Raw genomic sequence first — 17,304 nt, 5'->3', positions numbered from 1 at the left:
TTGAGTACAGTCATTATGAAAAAGAGTATGGAGGTTTTTCAAAAAATTAGAAAATGGAACTGTTTAAAACATATGATCCAGCAATCCCACTACTAGGCATATATTCAAATGAAAGAGAATCAATATGTTGTAAAAATATTTAAACCCCAATGTTAATTGCAGCACCACTTACAGGATCCAAGATATGGAATCAATCTATGTATCCATTGACAGATGAATGAATAAAGAAGATGTGATACACACACATACACACGTGCGTGTGTGCGCACATGCACACACACACACACACACACAGAGGAATACTATTCAGCCATTAACATAGATGAAATACTGTCATTTGTTGTTAAATGGGTGAGCCTATAGAACATCATGTTAAGTGAAATTAGCTAGACACAGAAAGAGAAATAACATATGTATTTTCTCCCTCGCATGTGGATACTGGAAAAAAATGGCTTCATTGAAGTAGAGGGATTAAGAATTATGCAAGAGGCTAGAAAGGATGAGGGGTACAGAATAGATTAATTGATTAGCAGAAAGAAATTTGCAGATAGAATAACTTCTATAAAACATGATGGGAAGATTATAAATGGCAACAACTTGTGTATCTAAAAGAATCTAAAAGTGAGGAATTTTAATGTTTCCAACACAAGTAATCACAAAGGGAAACAGACATGCTAAATAGTCTCATTTAATTATTACACATTTTATTCTTGTACTGAAAAATCATGTTGTACTCCCATAAATATGTACAATAACTATATGTTAATAAAAATTTAGAAAAGAAGTATAGCAATAGAAAATAAAAGCAAATCTCTAGATACAGGGAAGAAATAAATAATAAATTATATATGTAATATTTTGATGCTTTTTTTACTAAATGGATAATTTGTATATGTGTATAATATATAACTAAATTGAAATGAATTTACATAATTTGATCCAATTAGAAAATTGAAATTTATATACTAATTTATATACTAAAAATTTGTAAACAAAAAGGAGAAAGGACACTAATTTTCTTTGGGGGCTTCTTTAGCATAGGCTTTAACTTAATACTTGCTAATATGTACCAAATGACAAAACTTCATGGACTTATTCAATACTGGGGTTCAAATTATAATTATTATAATGCCACTAAACTTAAAATTATTCCCCCATGGGCCAGCAGGTAATGTGGAGATTAAGGTATTGGATCCCTCATGGTCAACTTTAAGGTTCGAGCCCTAAACCTGCGGTTTCAGAATCATACTAGGTGCATGTGTGTGCTTGCCAAAAATTATGAGAGGAAAGTGGAGAAGAATGGGTTGTAACATTCCCCTCTCTTGGAAGAGTGATTTCTCATCTCACTTTCCCTCTCTGTCTCTCTGTCTCCTGATGAATGCATGAGCCCTATAGCAAAAACAAACAAACCCAAAACACACACACACACACACACACACACACACACACACACAAATCCGTGCTCTCTATAATCTTGAGAAGGCAACTAAATGTGAAATTTTGAAAAATAGGCATGCCACAGCCAGCAAGTTGCATAGTGGTTAAGGTGTTGGACTCCCATGTGGCTGAACTGCAGTTCAAGTCCTGGACCCAGCAGCTTGAAACTCACTCCAGGCACGTGTGTGTGCTTGTCCAAAACCTCAAGAGAATGGAGGAGAAGGGATTGCAATGTGGCCCTCCTCCCTGAGGGAATAATTTTTTGCTTTCTGTCTGGCAAGCTTTCTGTCACATGCCCTATGTCAAGAATTTCTCTCAATTTTTTTTTTAAAATGAGCATGCTTCGCTTTGACTAAAACCTTGCCTGAATTTATCATAGTTGCATATCCATTGCTGTAAAACATTCTGTCTTGAGAATAGGTGCTTTGAATAATGAATAATAAAGTAAATCATTGACACTTGCAAATTGACTCAATGAAATAAAATGCCACAAATCCTCTGTTAACATAGTTAACGTGGCCCAGCAGGGCCTTCATGGTTCAAAACGTATTACCAAGACCCAATTAATATAGGGATGCTTATCTCCATTGTTTGCCATTTGACAGCCTAATTTTTCCTGTCCTCAAATCTGGAAAAATTATAGAACCTCATGGTATATTATTGTAACATTAATGCTATCGTCCTATCATCGAGGTCCCCAGGCTCAGTATTCAGTATTGTTAAAATGACTGGTTCTATTCAGTAACACTCATATAGATTGGCTGATTGTTCTCTTCAGTGCCCGCTTCAGCAGCCTCTCAGCATAGTTTGCCTCCATACTGCCTTTGCAGATGCCCTTGGGGACCTCCACAGCTTGGTCATTACACACAATCTTGGCGGACAAGGTCTCAATGACATCCACATTCTTGAGGAGCACAGGTATGACATTACACTGATAATATCCCTTTTCAAGGACACCCATTTGGCACACTTGTTAAAGACATGGAAGTCCAATATCTTTTAGTACTTTTGAGGTTCTGGTGGCAACATGTGGTAAATGTTCTGGTGGTAAATATTCCTCATTTACAAATGTTACTGCTAAATTAAAGTCACCAGGCAGGAGCCAGCAGGTGTCATGGTGGTTAAGGTTCTGGGTTCCCACATGGCTAAGTATTGGACCTGGCAACTTGAAAATCACACTAAGGGCACATGTGTACATGACCAAAATTCTGAGATGGGGACGGAGGAGAAAGGATTGTGGTATGGCCATCCCCTCTGGGGATGATTCTCACTTTCTCTCCTGCTTTCTCTCTCTCTGGCAAGTGCACATACCCTAAGGCAAAAACCTAAAAAAAAAAAATCACCAAGCACTCCCGTAGTTTCCTTGGACTAATTTCTGCATAGGCTTTGGCAATCTTTGTAATGTCTCCTGAAGTCTCTGGATCACTTAAGATGGCCATTTGTTGCCCTAAATCTTCAGGTGCAAGATATTATCCCTCCTGGCCTCATGTAGGCTCCATTAAAATGCCTACAGGGCTCTTTAGAAAACAGAATATCTCACAGGGCCCGAACGTGGGACCCCCCACACCCCACTTCTGCCTGTGCTTTGGGTCATGCACACAATGCCACACAAACTTAGTATAGCCATTGAGGCCTTCCTGAGGCAGGGTGGAGGCAAACATGGGCCCTCCAGTATGTTCCCCCTGTAGGAGGGGTAGCTTCTCCTGTCCTGTATCCCTTGCCAGATGCCAGGATGCTAGAGGAGATAACCTCTCCCCCAGGCCTTTGGACTATTTGGAAAGTCCCTTGGGATTCACTGAGTGGACTGTGATGGGAGTTGGTAGATTATGCTTTCCATCTCTTAACTGGGATATCCCTGATGAAGGAGGAGACCCAAGGAATAGCTCACCTGGCCAAGCTTCTGGCAGTCCTTTTAGTCAATCAGTCAGCCAGTGTTCAATCTTTATGTTTATTTTAAACTATTGGGCCAATATGTAAAAAATCGTCCCTTTCAATGTAAAGAACAGTAGAAATCAGTTGCCCCACAGATGCCCATAATGTAAGTTAAAGCACATGTGTCTGTACATATTACGGTCCCAGGCCAAGGCCTTGCCAGGACAGCCCTCATGCCCTCCAGAGTCACGGATTGCTAATGGTAAGCATAACACACATTTCACTTCTTAGGACACTCCATGGTGACTCCAGAACTTTTGTATGCTTGTTAGGATCATGGTAGCCAGTCAGACCAACAGTTACTATGGTTCTCTCAAATCACTCCTTTCCCAATTCTAGGCCAACAGGTGAGCCCCTACTTAAGTTTTTATCTTGCCCAAGGTCTTAACCCATCTTACAAATTTTGATCTTGTCTCTGTCCTCTGAGAACTGGAGGCCAGATGGAAGGCATATGTTCTCCTGGAACTTGTTAGCCATAGATTGGCCCATAGGCTAGGCAGCTGCTCCTCTGGTATGAAACCAAGTAAACTTCCACTCCTCCAAAAAGCTCCATGTCAGGTGCAGCTACAGGCCATTCTGTGGACTATTGGTCTAGGGTACTGTATTGGACCAGGGTCCTTCATTTGTTTATAGTTCAGAGGTCTAAACCCTCTGGGAGAACCATGGGTGTGGTGGAACATGACTGTAGTTGCAACTACTTGGTGGGTGGTAGGGGGAACTAAGGCAGGAGGATTGTGATGTAGTGAGACCCTGTTCAAAAATATATATATATTGGGGACCAGCAACCAGCAATTAGCGTAATGGCTATGTCGCTGGACTCCCACGTAGTCGACCGCGGTTCGAGTCCCCGACCCAGTGGCTTAAACTCACGCCAGGCGTGTGTGTGTGCATGCCCAAGATCCCAAGAGGAAAACGGAGGAGAAGGGATTGCGGCGTGGCCATCCCCTCTGGGGAGTGATTTCTCACTTTCTATCTCTCTGTCTCTCTCTGTCTGTCTGGCGAGCGCACGCGCCCTATAGCAAAAACCTCCCCCCCCAAAAAAATATATATAACCTAGGAATTAATTTATTTAGCTAGTTTTGCATTTACTCCTGAGTTCCCTGACTATTTAGCCCATGATCCTGGCCTACTCTGCTCCATGCCTGGGCGACAACCTGGTAGAGGCTGCTAAAGTCAGTGAAACTGGGAGCCAGCGGGTGGTGTAGTGCTTAAAGCACTAGACTCCCACGTATCTGATGGTTGTTGGAGTCTCGGACCCAGGGGCTTGAAACCCACACTGGGCGCTTGTGTGTGTGTGCCCGAAATCCTAAGAGGAGACTGGAGGAAAGGAATTGTGGCATGGTTATTCCCCTGGCAGGCGTCTTTTCACTTTCTGTCTCTCTGGCGAGCACATGTACCCTATAGCAAAAATATCTCTTAAAAGCAAAAAAAGTCAGTGGGACTGTTGCTCTGCCAGCAGATGCCTGCCTTGTATCAGCTGGGCCCAGGCTCCCTGAGCAGAGAACATACAGCAATGTCTTCCTACTCCTCCTCCAGCTTTCCACCACAGGCTGTTGTCTTACATGAGTGTATTCATGCAGGTGTTCAGATATGTGTTTATTTGTTTACATATATGTATATGTGTGATATGGCTGTATGGCATGTGTGATATATATGCAGTATGTATGTATTTGGGGCATGTGTGTATGGTTTGTATGTGTTTGGAATGTGTGGGTGTGTGGTATATGTGGGATGTGTGGGGTATGTATGTGTATGTGGTGTAGGGGGTATGTGGGTGGTATGTGTGTTTGGGGTGTGTTGGTGTGTGTTTGTGTGTGTGAAGGGCAATAGCTGGGAATAGAGAGTTTGTGAAGGTCCAGCATTTTGTGGTTTTACATAAAAGAGAGATTCTGTTGGTTGATTCCTTTATTTATTTTTATCTTTATTCATTTAGCTTTCCTGAGAGTGTGAAAGAGGGAGGCAGGTGCCCCAACAGGATCCTTCTGCTGTGACCTACACGGTCTCAGCCAACCTGGACGGCAGGCACATGCACACCTGCCCGGCACTTATGGGGAGGTCCCGGGATGTGAACCCAGGACATTTCCCCCTTTGCTGCATTATGGCTTTGACACTGCCTTACCCAGGTAATAATGAAACCACATGATAAAGCACTTAGCACCTTCATGGTCTCCCAAAATGTGAGTTCCTGCTATTACTATCTCACCAGCAGAGGTGCTTGTGCTTCTCTGCTATCCCATGGCAGAGGTCCAGGAGCCTCGGTTCCTCCTCCATTACCTCTTCTCTTTCTTCTTGCTCACTGATGACAGTAGGATGGCAGGGCAGGCTTTTTTTTCCACCGACAGCAATGGGGTGTGGCCTTCAGCTCTGAAAAGAAAAACATTGGTACCCCCAGGGCTGGTCTAGGTAGGCCCTAATTGAGGCAGAGATTCTGGAGGTGGGTCTCATCAGAAGTCGGCAGCTGGGAATTTGGCTTTCTGACAGGCAGGCTGGGAGGCATGGGTAAGGAATTCTGGCCCACCTCGTTTAAAGAAAGAAAGAACTCTTCAGGGAAGCTACAGCCAAATGCAGGCCTTGGCTGAGAGGAGCCATGAGGCACAGAGATGGGGCTGCTAAGGACTGAAAGTGGTCACCCAAATCTGTTGGTTGAAATCCTAACCCCCAATGGGATAGTTGTAAGTGAGATATTAGGCGTGGGTAGGATATTAGGTGTGGGTGAAATATTAGGTGTGGGTGGGATATTAGTTGTTAGGAAGTGGGGACATTGGGAGGTGATTAGGCCATGAGGGTGGGGCCTTTGTGACTGGGATTAGTGTCCTTGTAAAGAGACCCAACAGGCTGCCACACTGTTCCCATCACATGAGGATAAGACCTGTCAGCAGGTGCTTTCTATGAACCAGGAAGATCCTTGTTGACATGGAAACTGCAGTTGTCTGGGTCCTCCAGCTCCTAGAACTGAGCTCCTAGACCTCCAGCTCCTAGAACTGAGAAATAAATCTCTGTTGTTGAGAAGCCACTCAGTCTACGTACTTGGTACCAGATGGACTAAAACAGGGCGCTCCTTAGTGATGTATCATGTTTTGAGCTGAGAGTGTGAATATTGTGAGAAAATGTACTTGGTACGTGGATCGTGGTCTTCCTTTCCTGTCTCCATTTCCCTTTCCACATCTGTAATTAGCTGTAAGGGATGTGTGGGTGACCATGAACTCTGACCACACAGCTGGGGTCATTCTTCAAGTGCATATATTGAAGATGTCCTCAACTATAGCATCTACATACAACCTGAGTTTCCAGATACAACGAGCCCTATATAGGAGGGGGTGCAGGCGTGGGGACTGGATCATTTTTATCCCTATTCACTATTATAGGTCTTTTACCATTTTAGCTGTGCAGGCTTTACAAAAATCTTTCTTCATAGAATAATCGTCTGAGCCAGCAGCGTTACTCATTGTCACCAGAATCCAGATGGTATTTTTATTCTGTGCCTGAATTGGCTTCCTCATTTCTTTCCAGGCTCCATAAGCGCCTTAAAATTTCCACTTTTCAGGTCAAGCTGTTATTTAAGCAATGAGAAAGCACAGGACACACACATTTCTCAGTCTCTTCCAAACTGCGATCTTTTTAAAGTATGTATAAATTTATATCCCCTTTAAGGAGAGGGAAGCAGAGGTGCCCCCCTCCAGTGCTCCTGTTACAGCTCATACTTTACTGAGTAACAATTTGCAGATGGCTGAGGAATGCCAAAGTGTTGGGCGTTGTGTCTGGATAGCATCAAGATTTGAGCCACGTGCCTTGTCTGTGGGTTGGGCAGGGCAGGGCCTTGGGTGGAGCATGGGTGTAAGTCCCCTGGATGGAAGGGGATACTTACACCACAAGGCTGTGGAGCAAACCAGTTCCCCTAACAGGAGCTCTGATCCTCTTGGTTCCCAACAGAAAATTCTGTGACTTTGCAGAGGTAAAGGAGCCTGAAGGTCTTTGAGTTCAATTTGAGTACTTTCTCATCAAGAACCTGTTTCAAGGGGCTGGAGGTAGCATCAGAATCAGACTCAGACCTTTTGACTCTAGGGCTCTTTGCTTCATGGACTGGAAAGATGGAGAGGGCCTCTGCCTACCTCCATTCCTCTGGGGAGGAGTGTGTGTATGTGACGTGTATGTAGTATGTGTGTATTTGGGGCAGATGTGTGTATTTGAATGTGTGTGTGGTTTGCATGTGTTTGGAAAGTGGAGAGAATGCCTTCTGTTTTGCAGGGAGGAATCAGCAAGAGGGCACAGCGGGACCTCCCATGGGAAGGTATACTCAGTGCCAGGGAGACGATGTTGCCAAGTTTCCGAGAGTAGCCAGAGCCACTCTTTGGTCATCTTTGGCTTTTCCTCTGTAACCTAACCCAGCACTGCCTCTTTATGGACACAGGTTCTGGTTCCACTTGTGGGGGAGCAGAAGATCCTCTCTGCAATGCGGCTTCTGTCCATTTCCTTTGCAATGTTTATGGGGCATGCGATGGTTGCACAACCCCATCGGTCAGCCTTAGATTTCAGGTCTCTGGGGCTGACACAGGTCAGCGTGTTCCACTCCTGTATTTGAAGGTCCACATCCTGGACCTGCTTTGCATAAGGAAAGCTGGCAGGGTCTAGTCAAATTGCCGCAGACCTGGTTTCTTTGGAGAAACAAAAGTTTAAGAGTTTTAGTAAATTTATTTTGTAATAGGTAGTCTGAAATAGGAACTCCTACACTGATCTAAGTAAATGATAGATTCCCTAAAATTAATCCAGTTGTTTTTCCAGAAACAACTAAAGTCTGGTAGTAGAACACAATCAACTTAAGGTCATTGAAGCTTCATTTATTATAACTTCTAGGAACCAGTCATTTGAAACATAGTAATGTTCCTCTACTCTGGTGAAATAAAGATGATAGGAGTGTTGGGGCTATCAGGTGATGTGGTGTTTAGGGTGTTGGACTCCCACATGGCCCACCATGATTTGAGTCCCAGACCTGGTGGCTTATTTTTGTGCTTTCCCTTTCTCTGTCTCTTGTCAAATATTATTAATAATAATAAAAACAACAATAATAGAAGATGGAATTAAATACTAAATCTTTTTAAAAAAGATGATTAGAGTGTTTTGCAGAAATATTGAAACACTGCTCTGTTAAATTAGTAGCATTATCTTTTTAAACTTTTTTTTTTGAGAGAAAGAGAAAGACCCAACAAAGTCTTCATGGCTTGATCATTTCTCAGTATCAATCAGTTAGTGTCACAGGTACACCCAGAATTCACAGGGAAACCTCAGGACATGAACCTGGGATCTTCCCCTATGGGCTTAGCATTGTAGAGCTATGGGTTATCACTACACTACCATGGCTGGGCCAGTAGCATTGTCTTAAATAAAAGGCGGTGTCCCACTCCTGTATTTGGAGGTCCACATCCAAAGAGTCAGGGGATTATGGTCTGAATTGTGTCCCCTTGAAACTTACATGTTGAAGTCCTAACCCCCAACAGTTCTGAACATAGCTGTATTGGAGCAGGGTCTTTAAAGAAGTAATGGAGTTTAAGGAACCAGCAGTTAGCGTAATGGCTATGTCTCTGGACTCCCACGGAGTCGACCGCGGTTCGCGTCCCGGACCCAGTGGCTTAAAACTCACACCGGGCGTGTGTGCGTGCGTGCCCAAGCTCCCGAGAGGAGAATGGAGGAGAAGGGATTGCGGTGTGAGGGGTGATTTCTTGCTTTCTGTCTCTATGTCTCTCTCTGTCTGTCTGGTGAGCGCACGCGCCCTATGGCAAAAAAACCTCTCAAAAAAAAAAAAAGTAATGGAGTTTAAATGAGGTCACCAAGATGGGCCATAATTCAACATGACTGGAGTCCTTATAAGAAGAGAAGAGGACACAAATACACAGAGGGATGACCATGTGAGGACGCAGGGAAGAAGCACTCTCTTCAAGCCAAGGAGCCAGGCCTCAGAAGCCAACCCTGCCACACCTTGATCTTGGGCTTCCAGCCTCAGAATGCATGTCAGAGAATAAATGTCTGTCTCAGGCTGCCCAGTCCGTATTGCTTTGTTATGGAAGCCCTAGCCCTTCCTAGGTAAGGGGTAGAGCAATCAAAACAGCATTTGACTTCAGCGAAAAGTCTTAAACATGCAGTAAGCTCCCCACCCAGGGTCAGGGCCAGATGTTGCACCCACTCAGAAAAGGCTAATAAATAAATATCTGGTCACTACTGACTGGTCAACAGATGGGGCCATGGATACAGAAACTTCCCTTGTATTTACCAACACCCTCATGCACCTAAGAAATAGTGCTATCCTCATCAACCACAGCTCTATTTCTCACTTTCTCTCTCTCTCTCTCTTATCAAATAAATAAATAAATAAATAAAATAAAGTAATTCTTCTTTTTTTTGAGAGATTTTTGCTATAGGGCACGTGCACTCGCCAGAAAGACAAAGACAGAGAGACCAGAAAGCGAGAAATCACCTCCTCCCAGGGGTAGTGACCATGCTGCAATCTCTTCTCCCACATTATCCTCTCAGGATCTTGGACACGCATGCACATGCACGCAGCATGAGTTTAAGCCACTGGGTCCAGGACTCGAATCACAGTCGACTACATGAGAGTCCAGCGACATAGCCATTACACCAACTGCTGGTCCTAATAAAGTAATTCTTAAAGAAAAAAAGGGGGTGTGTGGCAGATGACGTGGTGGTTAAGGGCGCTGAACTCCCACATGGCTGATGACAGTTCAAGTCACAGACTGGACAGCTTGCTTTCTCACTTTCCCTCTCTTTCCTCTCTCTCTCTCACCAAATTAAAAATAAATAAATAAATAAATAAAATGAAGTAATTCTCAAAAAGAAAAAAAACAACTACAACTCTAACCGTCTTCACATGTTAACTGTGGAAATGAAGGAAGAGCACTTCAGGTTAATAAGTCTCTGTGGCAGAGACTATGGGGCACATACCCCAACATCTGCCCTCTACTCGCCCTTCCTTCTTAGTGTATGGCAATGTGCCCAGCTAACATTCCCAGCCTCTTGTCCCTTTTGGTCCTCATCTAATATTCTGTCAAAGAGATGTCCAGAAGTTGCATTCTGAGAATCCTGAGATATCTTTAAAGAGAAGGAGAACTACTTTACATCCCTCCCATCTTTCTATTGCCGGGAATGTGGATGTCATAGCTAGAACCTCAACTGCCATGTTGTTCCATAAGTTCACCCTGAGAAGGGAAGCCACATGTGGCAGAATAGAACAGAAATGGTATGGAGATCCGACAATGTCACAAAGCTACCCTATCTGCTCTGGAGTTCTTGCCTTCAGGCTTACCTCTCATGTGGGAAATAGAGTGAACCTTCCTGTGTTTATGTCACTATAGTCAGGATCTTGACTTTATTAAGCCAAACCTTATCCTAAGATTTTTCCATGGTTTAAGATAGAATGAAGATGCCTTAGTCCAAAGAGGTTACAAAAAAGCAAAGGAGCATATGTTTGGTGACTATAAACAGAGCAATAGCGCCCTCCCTTTTGGCCCTATGGGTGTGAAAACTATTGATTTAAATGGGTTTGGCAAATTCAGACAAGTAGGGTATCCTTCTTCTTTTTATAAAATTCTACAAGGTGTGTGTGCTCTTGGAGAGAGACAGAGAGAGAGAGAGGAAAAAGAAAGTAAGAAATCAGCCCCCAGGAGAGATGGCCACACTGTAATCCCTTCTCCATTCTCTACTTGGAATTTGGGGCACATATGCACACATGCCTGGCATGTTTTCCAAGCCAACAAGTCTGGGACTTGAACCACATTTAACCACAGTGAATCACAGTTAAGGTGGCTAAGGGAGATAGCCACCTTAACCACCAGGCACTGACCAGTCCATCCTTTTTGTTTCCACATTTACAACTTGACTTTCTTAGGTCTCCGTTGGAAAAGAAAGCCCTGAACGTATCCCTGTCAGCTGCTCTGAAATTCCCACTCCCTACACAGAGCAAGCTCTTTAAAACCCAGGTAGCGGGACCAGCAGTTAGCATAATGGCTATGTCGCTAGACTCTCATGTAGTCGACCACGGTTCGAGTCCCTGACCCAGTGGCTTAAACTCACGCTGGGTGCGTGTGCGTGTATGCCCAAGACCCTGAGAGGAGAATGGAGGAGAAGGGATTGTGGTATGGTCATCCTCCCTGGGGAGTGATTTCTAGCTTTCTATCTCTCTGTCTCTCTCTGGCTGGCGAGTGCACATGCCCTATAGCAAAAACCTCTCCAAAAACAAACAAACAAACAAACAAACAAAAAACCCAGGTAGCCACGGGCCATTTGAAATTGCAAAGAAAGCTTCTGGAAGTGAGCGCGGTGGGTTGTTCCCATCTCCTTCCATTTGCGTTTTCTTTTCTTGGCTGTAGCTTGATCTTACTCCATGGTAGCATTTCCTTGTGTTTTCTCTATAAAAATCAGTGAGTTTGGAAGTCAGTTGGAACTTGGCCAGTTACAAAAGTAAGTGGGGTGAGGGGAGAGTGGGAAGTAGGTGAACCCAGATCTGGGATGGTTCTGAGTCCAGAGCTTCAGCATTGACTGCCTCCTCCACATCCCTCCCTGCGGCCAAGGCAATCCCAGGCTGTGGGGCTGAGTGGGTGGAGGACACCCTGAGAGGCAGTGTGAGTGTTCCCTGTGGCCTCAGAACAGACACTACAGCAGCAATGGAGACTGCTGGACAGATGAGGCAGGGGCCCAGTGAGCATTCGAAACACTGTGCTGGTCAGCGAAGGTGTTGTAGTCCAGCCAGGTGGTCTGTTTCAAAGTAGCAGCCTGATCAGTACAGCTGGATTCTTCACACTTGAAGATGCTCTCCCTGCTTTCTTGGAGTTAAATTCTTAGATGCAGCAAGGACCTAGAGGATGGGATAACCCAGTGGCCTCCAGAGGCTGCTGTGATCCACATTCCAGGGGTGGGATCTATGAGGTGTGGTTCCAGGAAGTATTCCTTGGTCTCTTTTATTTAGGGGGTCCCTGTACTGTCTGAGGGTCAGTACTGGGCATGCTGCCTCCATTTCCATCCAAGAATGCCCCAACATAGCCAGCCTGTGACAGACCTCTGGCTTGCTCAAACACTGAGCCACATGGGAAGCTCAGCCAGAATATTCTCTGGCTTTCCAGAAACTCTTAAGTATGTGCTCTGCCTTCCTGGGAGGGGCTCAGATGGAAGCTCCCTTCAGCAAAGGAGGAGGAAGGCTGGGTGGAAGCCCCTCCTCTTTTTAGCCCATCCCTGCTCCTGGGTTACTTACGCACACTGCTGTAGACTTGGCCTTTGGTTCAAGCACTTTTTTTTTTTTCTTTATTTTCTTCATTCGTGATAGAGCATATGAGAGAGAGGGAGGGAAGATGGGAGTACCTTCCATAGGGTCTTGCCATACATGATCCTCTTCCTCTTGTTTTCCACCCTGTGAGATCCTGGGCACTCACACATGTGCCTGGCATGTTTCAGGCTGACTAGATCAGGGATTTGAACTGTGGTTGCCATGTGGGATCTAGCTTCTCTGGAGCAGTGTGCTATTTCTGCATCACAGAGTGGGCCAAATGCTCATTTAAAAATAGTTCTGTGAATAGTTAAATGTTGCTGACTTGCAGAGTTTAAAATGAAAAATAAATAAATATATATATATATATATACGCAGCTTATCACTGGTTTACTGAGTTTCTCTGGATAAGAATGGAGACTCAGAACCCCCGTGGCCATACAGAGGAGACTCCCCTCTGTCCATATCACTCAGTTCATCTTGGCTATGGGTCAGAACTACCCTGATGCCTGGCTGTACCTCAGACCACTGTGGTCCTGCCTCTGGGGGTGAGCATTGGGGCCTTCAGCCATCCCCAAGCACAGCTAGGGGCTGGGGGCTGTTTGAGCCTGGACCCGGCCATCAATCACTTTCAGGGTCCATGTACTTTGGCTTTCAGAATTTACGTTATAGTGGGTCTGGGTCTGTAGTCAGGAAATAGTGGGCTCTTCACAGGTAGGTCAACAACTTATCGATGACCTTGTTCTGACTTGTGGGGTACTCATAAGTACCCCAGGGACAGCAGTGGCCCCTCTCAGGCTCACCATAAAGGCTGATGGTGAGGGGTCTAGGTGGCCCTGCGGTGTTGGCAGACACTGCCCTGCTGCTCCCTGTGGGTAAACATAGTGTGAGACAGAAGCAAGCTGGGCTCCCCTCTTTGTCTATGCTCTCATCTCCGGATAGACCTCCTGCTCCAGAAGTGCTTTATTTTCTTCTTTAGCGAATCCTCCATAGTTTTTCCCTCTGGCGTACTTGGGAGCCCTCTGCCTATCTACAAAGGCCTGTTGCTCTTCAGTGCTAACTGCTAAGTCCACACTGGAGACTCAGATACCTTTCGTGTTTCCTTTCTCTGCGCTTTTTCCTTTCACCAGCGCTTCAACATTTTCTGGCCTTAACTACTCTGCTGTTTTAGGGCCTTCCCCATTGGAACCTTGCCTAGGTGACACTGCAGGATCATTGGAAGTACCCTCTCTTTTGGCACTATGTCCTCCCAGGTGTCTTCTTCTCTCAGTTCCAAACCTCTGGCTAACTGGACCTTGGTCTTCCTGGTTGGGTCTGTAGTGGCTGAATTACCTCCCCAGTGGCCCTGGTCTGGTTGGACCATTTCATCTATTGCTCTGGCATCCTCAATGCCCACTGTCCTCTCCTTTTTTCATAACCGAGGGGTCCTTTGGTAGCTCAGACAAGTCAATTCCATGTATGTATGTGTGTATGTGTGTGTGTATGTGTGTGAGTGCATACACATGGGCTTATGCCTACATGTATCAAAGTCTTATTTATACAAGGCAAGTTTCTTTTCCCCTCTGCCTGTTTATATTTCATTCTCTTTCCTCCCTCAGGCCTGAGGTTGCACAGTTGTGAAGTAAGATTCCCACCTCGTTCTCAGTGAGACAGCAGAAGTAATAGTTGATCTTGGTGGGATTGGTCCAACTAAAGAAAGCAGAAGTGAGAATTTTACATAGCCCCACAGGGAAAGGTTTCAGTCCAAGAATTTTATAACGATAGTGTTTGGGCATGGACAAAAATGCCCTGCAATGTAAATCATGCTGTTTCGATGAGTAGTTAGGAAAACAGATTTGGCTTTATAGATGCCAGCACTCATGGATTGCCTAATTCCATGGCAGAATTACAAGAGCCTTATCATTCTGGGTTTAATGAGACACAGGCATGTGCTGTGGAGGCCCATGGCAATAAACTCCTCCCCACCTGGGGCAGCTGTGGCTGGATGCTTCACCCTGGGATCCTCAGGGTCGTGAGACAGGGTCCGTGTTCTGGCCTTTCAGGTAGAATGGCCCTGCTGGAAAGCCTTGCACATGACTGAAATGAGGCATGGCACAATCGGTGGCAGGGACCAGGCTCAGCGAACCCCACTCTCTTGCTGTGCAGATTCTAGACAAGGCATGAAGTGGGGCATAGTTTTCAAGAGATTATAGCAATGAGGTGCTGTGTAGAGAACTGTGTAGAGAAACTCCCTGCAGCTCCTCCACAGGGGGCAGAGAAGGTGACACGTTGCAGCTGGCTCTTTGGCATAGGGGTTTTTCTCATGGCAATCAATCCTTTTGTCAAGAAAGCAGAACTCAGGGAATGGGAGCCATAGCTCAAGAGGGGGAAATGACCCAAATGTCCATTGACAGGCTGCACATTTGTGTTCCTCCAAATTCCTATGTTGAAACCTTGACCCCTAAGGTGATGGAATTCAAAAGTGGGAGCTCTAAGGAGGTAAGTAATGGGTGTAGAAGCTTCATGAATGAGATTAATGCCCTTATGAAAAAGGCCAAGGGAGCCTGTTCGCCCCTCCCACCCAGTGAGGGCACAGTGAGAAGGTGCCATCTATAAGAAAGCAGGTCCTTGTCACATACCAAATCTGGAGGTGCCTTTGCCTTGGACTTTCAGCCTTCAGAACTGTGAGAAATAAATGTATAAGCCATCCAGTTTATGGCATTGTGTTATAGCAGCCTGAAGATAGATGGGAAAACAGATGTGGAACATCCATACAGTTTCACATCTGAATAATATTCAGGCACTGTAAGGATTGAAGTATTGATGGTACAATGTGAATAGACCTTGAGAACATTGTCCTCAGTGAAAGAAGTCATCAAGGTACAGATTTCATGTGATTCCATTTATATGAAATGTCCAGATTAGAGAAATTCTTTGAGACCGAAAGCAAATTGGTGGTTGTTTAGGGTTGGGGGTGGTGGGTGGGGACATGGAGAGGATTGAGGGTAGGAGATGTTTGCCTTCATTTCTTCCTTTCTCTCTCTCTCTCTTTTTTTTTTTTTTTTTTTTTTTTTTTGCCCAAAGATACGTGTGCTTGCCAGGAAGAGAGAGAGTGCACAAATGAAAAAGCATCCCTCCCAATAGGGTGTGGTCGCATCACAATCCTTTTTCCTCTATCCCTCCAATCCCATTAGGATTTGGAGCATGTGTGCCAATGTGTTTTTAGGTCCTCAGAGGTGGATTTCAAGCTGTGGTTGGCTATGTGGGATCCAGTTCCCAGAGCACAGTTTAAACATTGTGCTTTAGGGCTGGAAAAAGGGATGTTTCATTTTATTTTTCTTTCTTTCTTTTTTTTTTTTCTTTGAGAGGTTTTTGCTATAGGGTGCATGCGCTCACCAGAAAGACAGAGAGAGACAGAGAAACAGAAAGTGAGAAATCACCCCTGGGGGGGATGGCCATGCCACAATCCCTTCTCCTCCATTCTCCTCTCGGGATCTTGGGCATGCACGCACATGTGCCTGGCGTGAGTTTAAGCCACCAGGTCCGGGACTCAAACCGTGGCAACTACATGGAAGTCCAGCGACATAGCCATTACACCAACTACTGGTCTCAGATGTTTCTTTTCTTTCTTTCTTTCTTTTTTTGTTTTTTTTTTTTGAGAGTTTTTTCGCTATAGGGCACATGTGCTCGCCAGACAGAGACAGAGAGACAGAAAGTGAGAAATCACCCCCCTGGGGGGATGGTCACGCCGCAATCCCTTCTCCTCCATTCTCCTCTTGGGATCTTGGGCACGCACCCACATGTGCCTGGCATGAGTTTTAAGCCACCGGGTCTGGACGCGAACCATAGTTGACTACGTGGGAGTCCAGCGACATAGCCATTACGTTAACTGCTAGTCCCGTGGATGTTTCTTTTTTGAATACAGAAATGTTATAAAATTGGTTGTGTTGATGGTCACACAACTCTATGAGTATGCCAAAAAGTGACTGAATCTTAAACTCTAGGTGGGTGAGTGGAGTGGCCTGTGACTTACACCTCAATACAACTGTGAAAACAGAGAGAAGCAAGAAACTAACAAAATGGGCCAGCTGAAGGGGAGAATCCTGGAGGCAGCCAAGGGTCATGGAAGGCCATGGAATCCCCAGAGATGACTTGGGAGTTCCTTGTACCCCTGGGACTGCTGCCACAGCCCCTCCCCTAGTCAAATTCTCACCTGTCATTTAGTCCCTGGAGAGTGAGCCCTAGTGACCTATTGCAATGGCTCATCCTAGTGGGAGTGGAGAAGAAAGAGGCCCAAGCCTGTGGGAGCAGATCAAAGGTCTGTAAGTCATGCCCATGGGATCATTATTGCACAACTGAGCAACACACTGAAGAAATACAAACAGATGCAACAGTTCAGCTCCAAGGTTGAGCAGGAACAGGACTTGACACGTCAATGGGCTTCATCGCTGGAACTGGTGTCTAACCTTGTCTATCACTGCGATTCTCACCCTTGCTATCTGAAGCTACATGCTTTGAATTTTAGAGACTAGAACCAGCAATTCTCTAAACAGCTCTAGATGTTGCTAAGATTCTAAAGTCCTTATCCAAAGGGAAGTCGTCCCTTCCACTGTGGTATTAGAAAGATGATGTCCCACAGGCGAAGAGGTCCTTTCAAGGATGTGTCACCCCAGTCTTGCCTACACCTAACC

The 17,304-nt window shown here is 45.2% G+C and overlaps 1 pseudogene; it reads right to left on the bottom strand.

Annotated features, from left to right (window-relative positions):
• Positions 1-2,185: 2,185 nt before the first annotated feature.
• LOC102497020 (protein arginine N-methyltransferase 3-like) overlaps positions 2,186-17,304 on the bottom strand; it is a 39,912-nt pseudogene continuing 24,793 nt past the window's right edge.

The sequence above is a fragment of the Tupaia chinensis genome, unplaced genomic scaffold (assembly GCF_000334495.1).
Source record: "Tupaia chinensis unplaced genomic scaffold, TupChi_1.0 Scaffold000492_1, whole genome shotgun sequence".
NCBI lineage: Eukaryota > Metazoa > Chordata > Mammalia > Scandentia > Tupaiidae > Tupaia > Tupaia belangeri.
Note: the sequence above shows the minus strand (reverse complement) of the source record. Positions and strands in the feature narration are given on the sequence as shown.